The sequence below is a fragment of the Cervus elaphus genome, chromosome 7 (genome assembly GCF_910594005.1).
Source record: "Cervus elaphus chromosome 7, mCerEla1.1, whole genome shotgun sequence".
NCBI lineage: Eukaryota > Metazoa > Chordata > Mammalia > Artiodactyla > Cervidae > Cervus > Cervus elaphus.
In genome coordinates this window covers 39922779-39937807 of record NC_057821.1, presented here as the reverse complement: position 1 = coordinate 39937807, position 15029 = coordinate 39922779, and the positions used below count along the sequence as shown (strand labels likewise).

Here is a 15029-nt window from a genome sequence, read left to right as displayed (position 1 = left end):
GTGAGAAGCCACAAGAAAACTGAAGAGCTCTCATGAAAGACAGCGTTTCAGAAAACTAGAAACGTGAATAAGAGCTTCCCAGGTGGCCAGTAGTAAAGAATCTGCCTGCCAATGCTGGTGATGCAAGAGACTTGGGCTTGACCCCTGGGTCAGGAAGATCCCCCAGAGAAGGAAATGGCACCCCACTCTAGCATTCTTGCCTGGGAAATCCCATGGACAGAGGAGCCTGGTGGGCTACAGTCCATGGGGTCCCAACAAGTTGGACACAACTGAGTGCGCACACACACAGAGAAACATGATTGGCACCTTTTTTCCCCCAATGTACAGGTCTCAAAATGTACAGGACTGGAAAAGGTCAGTTTTCATTCCAATCCCTAAGAAAGGCAATGCCAAAGAATGTTCAAACTACTGCACAATTGCACTCATCTCACACGCTAGCAAAGTAATGCTCAATATTCTCCAAGCCAGGCTTCAACAGTACGTGAACTGTGAACTTCCAGATGTTCAAGCTGGATTTAGAAAAGGCAGAGGAACCAGAGATCAAATTGCCAACATCCATTGGATCACTGAAAAAGCAAGAGAGTTCCAGAAAAACATCTACTTCTGCTTTATCGACTATGATAAAGCCTTTGACTATGCGGATCACAATAAACTGTGGAAAATTCTGAAAGAGATGGGAATACCAGACCACCCAACCTGCCTCTTGAGAAATCTGTATGCAGGTCAGAAAGAAACAGTTAGAACTGGACATGGAACAACAGACTGGCTCAAAATTGGGAAAGGAGTACATAAAGGCTGTATATTGTCACCCTGCTTATTTAACTTCTATGCAGAGTACATCATGAGAACTGCTGGGCTGGAAGAAGCACAAGCTGGAATCAAGATTGCTGGGAGAAATATCAATAACCTCAGAAATGCAGATGACACCACACTTAAGGCAGAAAGTGAAGAACTAAAGAGCCTCTTGATAAAAGTGAAAGAGGAGAGTGAAAAAGTTGGCTTAAAACTCAACATTCAGAAAAGTTAAGGTCATGGCATCCAGTCCCATCATGTCATGGCATCCAGTCCCATCACTTCATGGCAAATAGATGGGGAAACAGTGGAAACAGTGAGAGACTTTATTTTTGGGGGCTCCAAAATCACTGCAGATGGTGACTGCAGCCATGAAATTAAAAGATGCTTGCTCCTTGGAAGAAAAGATATGACCAACCTAGACAGCATATTAAAAAGCAGAGACATTACTTTGCCATCAAAGGTCTATATAGTCAAAGCTATGGTTTTTCCAGTAGTCATGTATGGATGTGAGAGTTGGACCATAAAGAAAACTGAGTGCTGAAGAATTGATGCTTTTGCACTGTGGTGTTGGAGAAGACTCTTGAGAGTCCCTTGGGCTGCAAGGAGATCCAACCAGTTCATCCTAAAGGAAACCAGTCCTGAATGTTCATTAGAAGGACTAATGCTGAAGCTGAAACTCCAATACTCTGGCCACCTGATGAGAACTGACTCATTTGAAAAGACCCTGATGCTGGGAAAGATTGAAGGTGGGAGAAGAACGGGAAGACAGAGGATGAGATGGTTGGACAGCATCACTGCCTGAATGGACATGAATCTGAGTAAACTCTGGGAGTTGGTGATGGACAGGGAGGCCTGGCGTGCTGTAGTCCATGGGGTCGCAAAGAGTGGGACACGACTGAACTGAAGTGAGCACACACACAGAGAAACATGAATGGCTTCTTTTTTACCCCCAATGTACAGGCCTCAAAATGTACATCAATTCCTGAACTACAGCTTCTCTCAACTCCACGCTGCTCAGAAAGGGCAGCCCGCGATGTCCTAAGGACATGGGGCACCTGTGTGGCGAGCAGGGCTGAGGGAGGCTCCAAGCGTGGGACTGAGGGGCTCCCACCAGGAAGCACCGGCACTGCCCACGTTACACGCAGCATAACCCTCCCTCATTCTACCCAGGCGCCTGGGGAACAGAGGAGGAGATGCCAGAAAAGGTAGCTTTGGTCTGGTTAAGTTTCTACGTGTCCAAATACTAACAGGAGTTTTCAGTCCCCTCACGAGTGCCACCTGACTCCTACTTAACCAAACCTTGAAACACATCAAGGACCAATCTGCTTGCGTGTTCACAGCCGCCCACGGAGCTGAGCATTGTGAACAAGCTGGCCTTCTGTGATGCTTATTTCTTTGACTACAGGTTTTGACCACATGGATGGAGGAAGGGCAGAGTGATCAGGAGAACAGATTCAAGGCTTTTAAAGGACTGTACCCTATTTCCGCTCAGCACTCCTACAAGGGCCTATGAATGACATCCCCAGAAAGAATTCACTACATAAGAGGCTTAGGGAGGAGTTTCCTTGCTAACACTCAGAGCCAGGACTATCCAGGATCCAGACCTTTCAAAGGCTGCGTTGAAACTGATCAAAATCAAACCACACTGGCAACTGAAGCAGGCCAACCGCTGTAAGCATGGAACTGATCTGAAATTTATTCACTTTCATGTTGTCATTAGATCTCATGCTCAGAATCCTGAAAATTAAAATGTTCCTCTGCATCCAGGGACCCACCTGGAATGATACCCTCTGACTGGCTCTGACTCATGCCAATCAATAGCCGTTTAATCATGAAGGGCTAATCAAGTAAAGGGCTTTATCTTCCCAACTGAAAACTCAAGATATCTAATACATACCTCTGATATTTTAAAAATCATTCCGGCTGTGGAATGGAGCACACGAAGTCTGAGCCCGTCCGCCCCCCTCCAATCTTGGCCTAATGCTGAGCCCAGATCACGGAGAAGGCTTTGGGAAGGGCCTGCAAGGCTTGGGGCCAGGCCAATCAAATTCTTTAATTCCTCCCCACTGCCCCCACCAAACTCTCTGCTTCCAGCGGTGGAACAAGGGCAGCAGCCATGAACTCAGGAGAGCCTGGAAGACATCAGACAGCACAGCTGAGAGCAGGGTGAGGCACATGGGAGCAACACGCCTATGTTTTCCCCACTGAACAAAGAGACGGGCCGGGGATGTTGGCTGAGATGTTTTACACACAGAGGGAGAAAGGAGAAAAGCGAAGCACACACTTGATGCTCATTCATGTAAAGGCACAAAGTATTTACAACAACAAAACCTTTCTTCATCTTCTTCTTTAGTTTCTGTGTATTTCTGCACACAGGAAATTAGATAACCGGATCAAAATTTCTGAGACCGCTCACATCTCTCCCTTATTAAAAAAAAAAAGAAACACCAAACATCTGCATGTATTCAGATTTCCATATTTGTACATCTTTTTGGGAAAATGTTGAAGACAATGACTAGTAAGTTCAAAGGAAATACGAATGTTTCTATGAAATAGCCTAAATATATTTTCTGAATTTTAGAGTACCAGTAGAAGGCTATTAAGAACCAAAAGATCACAACAAACAGATAAATAAGAGAGTTCACGATAAAATATACTCACTTAAGGCATGCCAGAGAACCAGATATACAAGTAAAACTATTTCTCCACTTTGAATTTTTAATAGGCCCTGAGTCTTTGTCTCGAGTATGGTAAACACTGGAATGAGAGTCACAGCCTACCAACTGGGACAAGAAAGTCAGTTTCCTCAGGAAAAAAAAAATTTAAAAGTATAGAAACCCAGTATTATTGAACACCATGTTTTGTTAGTTTCAGATGTTCATTTCCTCAGAAGTCAGTCTATGACTAGGTAGTGCTAACCATCTACAAATCTCCTATACTAACCACAGGCTGGTAACATGTATCCAATTAATAGGTAAGATCAAATACAACAGATATTTACTGAGAACGCATTATGTCTATGGGAACAATGAACTACCTAGAACCCAGAGCTGAAGCTGCAGGATTAGAGCCACAGTCCCATCCCTGGGGCCCAGGCAGGTCTCCAAACAGGCTCTCCTTTTACTCAGATAGTTTGGTGATGGGTCAGATTCCAGGGCAGGCTCTTTGCCGTGAGGTTCCCCCCTCAGATCTCATTCCAGGGCGCCAGTGCCCTCCCATCGCCAGCCCCTCATTCTCCCCAAACACACTTTTACAAAAGCGTCAAAACTGTGTCAGGCTTCCTAGGTGGTTCAGTGGTAAAGAATCCACCTTCCAGTCCAGGAGACACAAGAGACACATTTGATCCCTGGGTGCTGAAGATCCCCTAGAGAAGGAAATGGCAACCCACTCCAGTACCCTTGCCTGGAAAATTCCGTGGACAGAGGAGCCTGGTGGGTTACAGTACGTGGGTTCTCAAAGAGTCGGACATGACTGAGTGTACACACACACACACACACACACACACATACGGGTCAAGAACATTTTACTTCTCAATGTATTCACATACGATTTCTGGACATATACTCTTTACCCAAATGAATGACTGACAAATGACCAGACTAGGGAACAGCTGTTATAGAAGGAATTTCCCTTTCAAGAAAATTCAACACGCCCATCCCCACAGAGCAGTGGTCTGTCAGCTGAGACATGGCAAATGGCTGATTTGATACCATAAAGGTGGTCTTTCAAACACACACCGCATGAAGTGTCCGTATTTAAATCAAGTGTTCGACTCTGCAACCCCACAAACTGCCGCACGCCAGGCTCTTCTGTCCTCCATTCTCTTACGGAGTGTGCTCAAATTCACATCCACAGAGTCGGTGATGCTATCTAGTTCATCCTTTGCCACTCCCGTCTCCTTTTGCCTTCAATCCTTCCCAGGATCAAGGTCTTTTCCAATGAGCTGGCTCTTAGCATCAAGTGGCCAAAGTACTGCAGCTTGCAGACAAATTTTTGAGTCCACCCCCCAGGTGGAGGATGGAAATGATGTTGACCTTTGCCCCAATTCTATGCAGAATCCTCCTGGCTCCAGCCCCTTCATGAATATGCATACGCTACCCAAGCCCCCTCACCCCGGGCTTAAAAAATTCCCCAATTCTGCTATGAGGGAGCCACAGCTTGGAGCAAGATCCCTGATGTTCTCTTTAACTGGCTACAAGTAATAAATCCTCCTTCTCCTGCTCCCTCTTGATTGGGTCATTTGGTTTAATACCCACCAAGAGGTGAACCCAGTCTTTTGGGTAACTAATTTTCAGAATCCCTATGGGTCTGTAATTTTATTACTCCCATTTTACTGGTGAGGAAACTCAAGCATAGAGGGTTAAAGGACTTGCCAAACATTTCCCATGTAGTAAGTTGCATGGTCAGTTTCAAATATAAGCAGTTTGTCCCCCCAAGTCCTCCGAGTGTCTCTTGACCACCACATCACTCTGTCACAGTACTTGACAGTGTTTTACACAACTAGTTATTCACACCCAGTGGATGGCCACAGAAACACACAAAAGGCAAACACAAGATTTCCTCTCACTGAGTTAAAAACTCTGGCTCAAATACAAAGTAATTCACATGCTTATGAACGTTTCAACTTTAGGCTAATTTTTAAATAGACAGGTGAGGTTAGTTCAATGTATCAAACTACAAAAGCAAAGATGTACCCTGCCATTCAAAAAGTTCAATTATACACACAAACAGGGAAAAATCTTTGTTCAATCTTTAAAAGGAAAATGGGGGAAGTTATTTCCACTGCCTAATTCATCACAAAAAAAATGCACACTAAGCTGTCATTGTAGAGAAGGGAATACTATTCTCTCAAAGCCAGTAATACTTAAAGGCTTTAAAAAAAAAAATTTAGTTACCTTACCATGCTAATGTTACCTATTTGTTACAGTAACTCTAGATCAAAAAAAGGAGATGTTTAAAACTGGATAAGGCTGCTCAAATTTAACACCATTCTCTTGATAAGTTTTCCCCACCACTCTCCTCCCTTCTTACTCAAAACATTGCTCTTGAAACAAGTAATTTTAAGGATCTTTCTCGAGGCAATAAAGTAACCATCCCCACTACAATTTGGATAGTGACTACTAAACTTTAATTAAACTATATAAATAGAAGTCGTTAAGGATAGAGAACAAAAGACAAAACAAAACAAAAACCCTAACAGTTTGTTATCCAATTTTAAAAAAAAAGGCAGTTACAAGTTTAGCTCTGTGACACATTCTCTACTGAGCTGGGATTACAGGCTGGTGGGCACCAAAGCATCGATTCTGGGGACCTGTTTTATTAAACTACAAAACGTTAAGTACACTAAAGGCTTGTTAATCTGCTCAACGAACCACATGAGGGTTTACTGCATGGCCCTTCCAAAACTGGGGCTGAATCGACTCAGGACTTGCAGCGGAACACCCGAGCAGCTCAGCATGGCTTGCCCTTTCTGATTTTCCCCACACGAATGGTTGTGGTCATTCCTGGTGGGTGGACAACCTAGGGAGTGTTTTTAGTTTTTTTTTTTTTTCAAGACTGCACAAAGAGCCCATAGCAAAGCTTCCCCTTCCTCAAAGCCTTCCTTCCTGTTCCCTGTCTTTAAAAAAAAAAAAAGAAAAAAAGAACTTCTTCCCTCAAGGGAACTGCACAGCTGCTTTCCTCGGCCTCTTCTAACATCAGCAGAGCTCATCACACCTACAGACCCGACTCTAAAGGGCCAGACAGAATCAATACCTCCACTCTGCTTTCAAAAGAATGGCTAAGAGGACAACCAGAAGGGAAACACACACCCACTCTCCCTTCCTCTCTCTCTCTCGCCTGTTGATCGGAATTCATCTCACAAAGGAAGGTAAGAAATCTTGGGGATTAACCATACTTTTGGTAGGGTGACAACAGAACCCTCAGAAACAAAACAAGCTGCCCGAGGAAGTAGGCTAACAGGCTTTGGAAATGTCATTTCTTCACCCCCGTATACATACATACTTATCACATAAAACAGCTGTATGCCTGCAAGAATACCTTTAAAATCACTGGTTTCCCCCCAACAGAACACAACTGTACCAGATGAAAACTAACTGAAAGGTCCAAGTCAGAAGATTTATAAAGACCTGTAGGCACACGAAAAAGCTGCTGTCTGAACTGAGACAAGAGGCTCATAGAATGCCTGCAAGGAGCCCACGCTCCCCGGCTGGCTGATACCGGCTTCCGCTATCTGGAGCTCGTGGCTGCCTTCTTTCACTTGACACCTTCCACTCTCCCATCAGCTACTGCAGGCTAACTCAGCCTCCCAAGAAAAGTGACCTTTTCTCCCTGGTTTTCCTAACACTCTGATAAGAAGTAAATTACAACCCAACCCATTTCAGGAGCTGTAAATGTTACCTATGACTCTATTTGACTCAACTCTACATGTAAGTTGGCAAATCATCTGCCTGCAATGCAGGAGACTTGGGTTCAATCCCTGGGTTGGGAAGATCCCCTGGAGAAGGAAATGCAACCCACTCCAGTATTCTTGCCTGGAGAATCCCACGGACAGAGGAGTCTGGCGGGCTACAGTCCACGGATAGCAAGAGTCGGACACGACTTAGCAACTAAACCACCACTACCACCTACATGTAAATACAGTTGAGATAAATCTGAATTTTAAAGCTAAAAAGACCTTACAGGACTTCCCTGGTGGTACAGTGGATAAGAATCCACCTGCCAATGCAGGGGACATGGGTTCGATCCCTGGTCCCGGAAGATCTCACATGCTATGGAGCAACGAAGCCCATGTGCCACAATTACTGGGCCCGAACACTCTAGAGCCAGCAGGCGGCAAATACTGAGCCTATGTGCTGTAACGACCAAATCCCGTGTGCCTAGAGCCTATGCTAGGCAACAAGAGGAGCCACTGCGATGAGAAGCCACACCTAGAAACCACAACTAGAGAGCAGCCCCCCGCTCTCCACTACAAAAGAAAGTCCACGTGCAGCAACGAAGACCCAGCGCAACCCAAAAAAAAACCTTACAGATTACCTAGTTTAGCCTGCAGTTTGACAGATGAAGACTCAGATGGAAAGGATTAATTACTAGCTCAAAGGGTATAGACCATGTTAGCGGCAGGACCAGGCAGCATCCAGACTTCCCATCCAGCTCTCACACCATCCTGACCCTCCACATAGAAGGGGTGCCTGGGATCCTGCAGTGGTACAGGAGCTAAGGCTGGGAATGCCATACAGTTCCAGGGCCTGAAGCAGGGAACCGTGGTCCACAGGCTGTTCAGTTCAGTTTAGTTGCTCAGGCATGTCCAACTCTTTGTGACCCCATGAACTGCAGCACGCCAGGCCTCCCTGGCCATCACCGACTCCCAGAGCCTACCCAAACTTGTGTCCATTGAGTCGGTGAGACCATCCAGCCATCTCATACTCTGTCATCCCCTTCTCCTCCTGCCTTCAACCTTTCCCAGCATCAGGGTCTTTTCAAATGAGTCAACTCTCTGCATCAGGTGGCCAAAGTACTGGAGTTTCAGCCTCAGCATCACTCCTTCCAATGAACACCCAGGACTGATCTCCTTTAGGATGGACTGGTTGGATGTCCTTGCAGTCCAAGGGACTCTTAAGAGTCTTCTCCAACACCACATTTCAAAAGCATCAATTCTTCAGCACTCAGCTTTCTTTATAGTCCAACTCTCACATCCACACATGACTACTGGAAAAACCATAGCCTTGACTAGACGGACCTTTACTGGCAAAGTACTGTCTCTGTTTTTTAATATGCTGTCTAGGTTGGTCATAACTTTTCTTCCAAGGAGTAAGTGTCTTTTAATTTTATGGCTGCAATCACCATCTGCAGTGATTTTGGAGCCCCAAAAAATAGTCAGCCACTGTTTCCCATCAATTTGCCATGAAGTGATGGGACTGGATGCAATAATCTTAGTTTTCTGAATGTTGAGTTTTAAGCCAACATTTTTACTCTCCTCTTTCACTTTCATCAGGAGACTCTTAGAAAGATGAAAAATCTGTGCCTCCCAAGCAGGCAGGTGAAGCAGTTGACTGAAGGATAAGCAAGTTCCCTGCATCTAGATAACTGAGGTAATTCCTTCCCTCTCTGCCACAATTCCAAGTAAAAACAAATAAAAAGAGGCATTTTGATGAAATACACCTGGCTTGAGAATAGGAGGCTTTTATTTTTTTAATGGGACAGAACTTAACTTTGTCAGGCTTCACTTGCACAATCATACATACCCTTGGCACAGGAAGACTTCAGTAAATTTCCATAAGTTGCCTTAATAGGGAAAACCCTTAACTTAGTAAGGTAAATAAGGTAAAATAAGGCTTACTGTCTGAGGCTTTCAGATTTTAGTTTTGAGAGCATTAATGGTTCTGAGAATGTACATACATGATCACAATCAAAATAGGGAAATAAACCAAACAACAACTTGTGAAACCAGGCTTTAAAACCTAATTTATTAAACTAGATCAGAGTTTATCAACCTTGGCTACACATGAGACTCAACTGCCAACCATGTGAGTTAACCATCTCGGACATTCCACCAGCTCAAGCCCTCTGATAACTACACCTGCAGATTTCTAGTCTTCAGGATGAGACCCCTACACCGTGGAGCAGAGACAAGTCATGTCTACTTTGTCCGATTTCCTGACCCACAGAATTCAGGGGCATTAAAAAATAATGTTTTCAGACCACGAACTTTGGGGCTGATTTGTAAACAATAACAGTAACTGGGACACCTGGCAAGTGTTTAAAAATCCCAATGCCTACGGTGCACTTCAGCCCGATGAAGCCAGAAATGCTAGGGGTAGGAGTCAGGCATCCATTTTTAAAGCACGCCAGATGATTCTAACGTGCAACCAAGGTTTAGAACCATGTCCGGGCCTGTACTGTCCAACACAGTAGCCACCTGCTGTTTAAACTAATGGGCTTCACTGATGGCTCAGTAGTGAAGAAGCTGCCTGCCAAGCACGAGACGGGTTCGATCCCTGATCCAGGAAGATCCCATGTGCCCCAGAGCAACCGGGCCCCTGTGCCACAACTACTGAGCCCGCACTCTGGAGCCTGGGAGCCACAAGTACTGAGCCCATGGGCTGCAACTACCGAAGCCGGAAGCCCTAGAGCCCATGCTCTGCAGAAGGAGAGGCCACCGCAAGGAGAAACCCACGCACTGCAACTGGAGACCGGCCCCTGCTTGCCGCAACTAGAGAAAGCCAGTGCAACGAAGACCCAGTGCAGCCATAAATGATAAATAAATAAAATTCTAAAAGTAAAATAAATTTAATGACAATGAAATAAAATATAAAATTCCATTCTTTGGTTGCACTAGCCACATTTCAAGTGCTCAGTCATCATACATGGCTAGCGATTACCATAGTGGACAGCAGATGTGTAGAATATTCCCACCATCACAGAAAATTCTAATGGACCAGTCCTGGTCTAGAGCAGTGATTCTCAAAGCTTGGTCCTGAGCTCAGAGCAGCAGCATCCCCTGGGGACTTGTTACAAGTGCAAGATATCAGGCCAAGCTATGGCTCAGAACTTTTTGGAGTGAGGCTCTCCAAATGAGCCTAATGCACTCTCAAGTGTAAGAACCCCTGGGCTGTTATTAGATCCACACAAAATCATTTTTTCCATGGCCTAGCTCATACCTACATATGAAAGCTATCAACTTTGAACTCCATACTAATGTAAGGGAATGGTTCATGTTGTCATACAATTTCAGAGATGCATTTTTGTGTTAAGTTCGCTTAGGAAGAAATGCCTTGCAATTGGCAAAGGATTCTTAAAAAGTTCCAGTTATTTTTATGCTCTCTGTTATTTATAATTGTTAAGAGAAGCAACTTTTAGGTCCAGAAATATAGAAATATGGTTTTAAAGTTATGAAACTCAACAGACTACAGTACTCAACTATTAAAATTATAATTATGAAAACCATGTTGCCTGACCAAATGTAAATGGGACAAAAGCAAAACACAAAATTTTAACTACAAATATTTATGTTTATGGACAAGGACAAAATGAAGGAACGGGAAAAAGAAGAATAACGGATGTTAGGTTTGGTTGAATAATGACACGTTCCCCCTGCCCCCGCTTTTAAACTTCTGCCATGCTTCTTATAAAACATTTTAGACTATCTCAGGAAGCAATCTTTTAAAAAGACACAATTGTGCTTTGATGTGAAAAGTTCACTTCAAGAACAATTTGGTAAAATACTTCTAGTACTTTATTAATGACTCACCGAACTGTGCATCTCATAGTAAAAGGAAATCAACAGCAGAAACCAACACAACACTCAGAGCAATTACACTCCAGTGCAAAAAATAAAATTGGGGGGTTTTCCTGGTGGCTCAGCTGGTAAAACATAAAATCGAGACTGCATTCAAGCAAATGATGAGGCTTGGACTGTTTATCCTCCTAATTCTGAGGGTCTACGAGGGCCTATAAGGAAAAAAAAAAAACTTTCCTTTTTTTTTTTTTAACCCTAGATCTTACAATCAAATAAACAAATTACTCATTTTTACAATAAAATTTTAGAGCTATGAAAACTTGACATTTTTCCATGCTTATTTGGTTTCCATATCATTGTTGGATGGTAAAACGCCAAATAAACTAATACCCAAGGAAGAATTTCTGATATTTTCCTCTTACATTTGCAAAGCTAAATTCCCAGAAATATAATATTTTGTAGAGTGATCTTGAAAAGATAGCTCTTAAATTCCATATAAATCAACTCTTGATTGTTTTCATGTGACTTTTAGTATATACTTCCTTTCTTGATAGCTCTGCTGTTAGTAAATTTCATTTTTGTTAAGGTACAAAATTCTCTTTGAGTGTTTCTATATATCTTGTTGGTTTCTCTGCCACTCTGTTTCCTCTGCTGGTAACGTTCTCCAAAGTCCTTTAAATTCTAAATGCAGAAACACCTTCTTTGTTCTAGCTCCTGGGAAGATTTGAGAAAGGGTAACTGTGGCTGAATAACTGAGAAACCTTGATGTCTTCAGAAAGCCTACTATTTGGGGAAGAAATTTTCTTATAAATGTTTTTAAAATATGAGTGCATAGCATATGTTTCAATTTTATTGAAAACTGGAAACAATTCAAGTTATCCACTTTTCTCTGACTAGGTTTTGCCAGAAGAATCCAAGTGGTAGAATGATAAACTGGCTAGTTTGTTATCATTTTGAAAAATCTCCCCAGCCCAACAAGCATATATATTTTAAGCTTAACAATAACCAAAAAAACACAGGAAAAAAATTCAACTAATATTTTTGCAATAGTAATACAAAATTAGGATTTTCTAATTTTTTTCAACTTTTGTACTGATTACAACTAATTATCTTCATGAATGCTAGTAACTAAGAGTTGCATAAGGCAACTACTACCTTTAATTATGGCATTTATATGTGCTCTTAAGAAAAAAACAATTTTATTTCTATTGTTGAAAGTTGAAAAGGGATTTGACAGAACATTTAATAATAATTTTTTAAAAAACAACAAAGAATTTACAAAAATGCTTTCTGTCCACTGGGCACTCTTGAATCTAGGCCCTGAGAATACAAAGATAAATCATATATAGTACTTGTCCTCGAGAAAGCCCCAAATCTATATATTTGAGAAAACCCTTTAACATAAAAGGCAGACACCAACACTAACAAAACGATGCACTTTGAAAAGAACAAGAAAGAAAAAGCCTACTATATAGAGAAAAGTATCATTAGGGTCCTCAGAAAGACAGAAAATGCCACAACTAGAAAATAAGCACAGGATGCTATATATATATTTTTTAATCTAAAAGAGTTCTTGGAAATTAAAAATATGATATCAGGGGAGAAATTTAAACATAAAGTTTGGAAGATAAAGTGGATAAACCTCCCAGAAGGCAGAACAAAAACAATAGATGAAAAGCAGAAAGGAAAAATAAAATAATCAGATGTCCAGTTCAGGAAACTCCATGTCTAAATAAGTGCTCCAGAAAAGAATAAATAAAAAGAGAGCATTTGCTAATGAATTAATTCAATCAATCTTTTCAGAACTGAAGGATACAAGTTTCCAGGTCCAAAAGGCCCACCACTGTAATTTCACAAAAAAGGAGAAGAAAGAATATTCTATAGGATTCCAAAAAGGGAAAATCTAGGTCATGTCTTAAGGGCTGGAAATCCAAATAGCTTCAGACTTCTCAACAGAAACACTGGAGGCAAGACGACATTAAAGCAACCAACATCTTTAAAATAGCATTTGTTACCCATCCAAACTATTAACGAGGTAAGTGGGTGGAATGAAGATATTTTCATTTTTGAAATGAAAAATTCCACCTCCCAAAATTCTTTCTGGGGAAGCAACCAAAGGATATGCTCTACAAAACTGAGGCAGCAAAGAAAGAAAGAAAAGAGAAACAGAAAAACAAGAGATTCCACACAGAAAAGAGTCTGTAAAAGGAATTCTCAGAATGATGTGGCAGGAACCCCCAGGATGATAGCTGCATCAGGCATAGCCTTTATAAATTATAAAACTACTCCACACTTCAAAGTATTTACACTGATTTAAAATATTTATACATATGTATGTATGCAGAACCCAAAGTCTTACCCACTAAACTTGTATTTTTCAGATTATAAACTTGTGATCCTTTAGCAGGTTTTGAAGTTAATTTGGTAAGTCACAACCTATGTTTCTAAAATGAATGAACAGAAAGGGGTAGAAAAATAACAGATATTGCACATAGTAAATTTTTTAATGAACCTTTATATAGGTGTACACAACAGTGCATAATGTAAAATACATTTTCAACTGTGAACAAAATAATTTTTAGTCACTAATCTTTAGTACATTATAAGTACTTTTAGGCTTGTCTTTTAAAGTGAGAGATGACAACCTATTTTAAAACAAAAATGGAAACCGTGGACATCTAATGAAAATATTCCATTATAACATTCTTCAAAGTACCACTGATATCATGCATGAAGAATGCTCACTCCTATATTAGTGAAATCTAAATACTCTGCTTTCTTATAATCAACTTTGTAATACTGAGCCATAGAGAAGAGTAACAACACAGAAAATACAATAAAACTCAAAGTCACCTAGATAATGTAGAACATTACTGCTTCTTTGGTGATGGATCTTTTTCATTTGATATGATTTCAACTAATTTTTCCATTTTCACTCTACAGTTTTTCTTGAGGAGAAGAAACCATCCTAGAAACCACTGTAATAGCAGGGGAAACCAGTCTGGGGGAATAAACAATCAAAAACTTGCAACATATAATCCATAAACTGGAAAACATAGATGCAGTCGAATCGACCAAGCCGTAGCTTTCTTCCACTGTCCGACCTTTGTGTACCTTGTAAGCTACACTGCCCACCTTCCAGTATGGAAAAACTGGGCCAGAAGTTAAAACTTTGATGCTCTTTTACTAAGAGCCTATATTTATCCAATTTTTCTTTTAACTTAGCTAGGTTATATATGTACACTGCTTCAGTTGCTTACCCTACAATTTACTTACTTTAAAATGGTTTAAAACAATCAAGAACAAAAATCTCTGTACAAAGCAAGTTCCATTACATTCTGATGATAAAGCTTCACTTCCTAAAAGCTACAAAGATCAGACTGATATATACATGGGTATATATATTTTTTATGGGCTTCCACAGTGGCTCAGCAGTAGAGAATCCCACCTACAATGCAGGAGATGCATTAGATCCCTGGGTTGGGAAGATCCCCTGGAGGAGGGCATGGCAACCCACTCCAATTATTTCTTACCAGGAAAATTGGGGACAGAGGAGCCTGGTGGGCTACGGTTCACAGGGCTGCAAAGAGTCAGACATGACCGGGCACACACAAACATGTATGTTTTTAAAACCACAATTACCACCCATACTGGATTTTTTTTTTTTAAGGAGTCAACATACTGTTATTAAAGGATAGAAAAGATGTTTGTGGAAAATATATATATATATATTTGTGTGTGTATTTGAAAATATGCATGGGAAATCAATAACAGAGGTCACCTTTTTTGTTTTGGGAGAGGTGAGAGGATATAAAGTGTAAGGATGACAGCAGGAATGAGAGGAAGACTTTGCAATGGATACTTTGATTTTTAAACTATTACATATTTTGGCAAGTCAAGGGTTCTCATTCTGTCCTCCTTCCTGAATTGCCTGGCTCCTGCACCCTGCTTCACATTCTGCACGCACGCACACACAATCAGCCAGAAGTAATCTGTG

At 41.5% G+C, this 15029-nt stretch overlaps 1 protein-coding gene across 13 annotated transcripts in view; it reads right to left on the bottom strand.

The window, feature by feature from the left end:
• Positions 1-15029, bottom strand: part of KIF13A (kinesin family member 13A) — a 196549-nt gene that overhangs the window by 177778 nt on the left and 3742 nt on the right. The gene's annotated exons all lie outside the window — the stretch shown is intronic.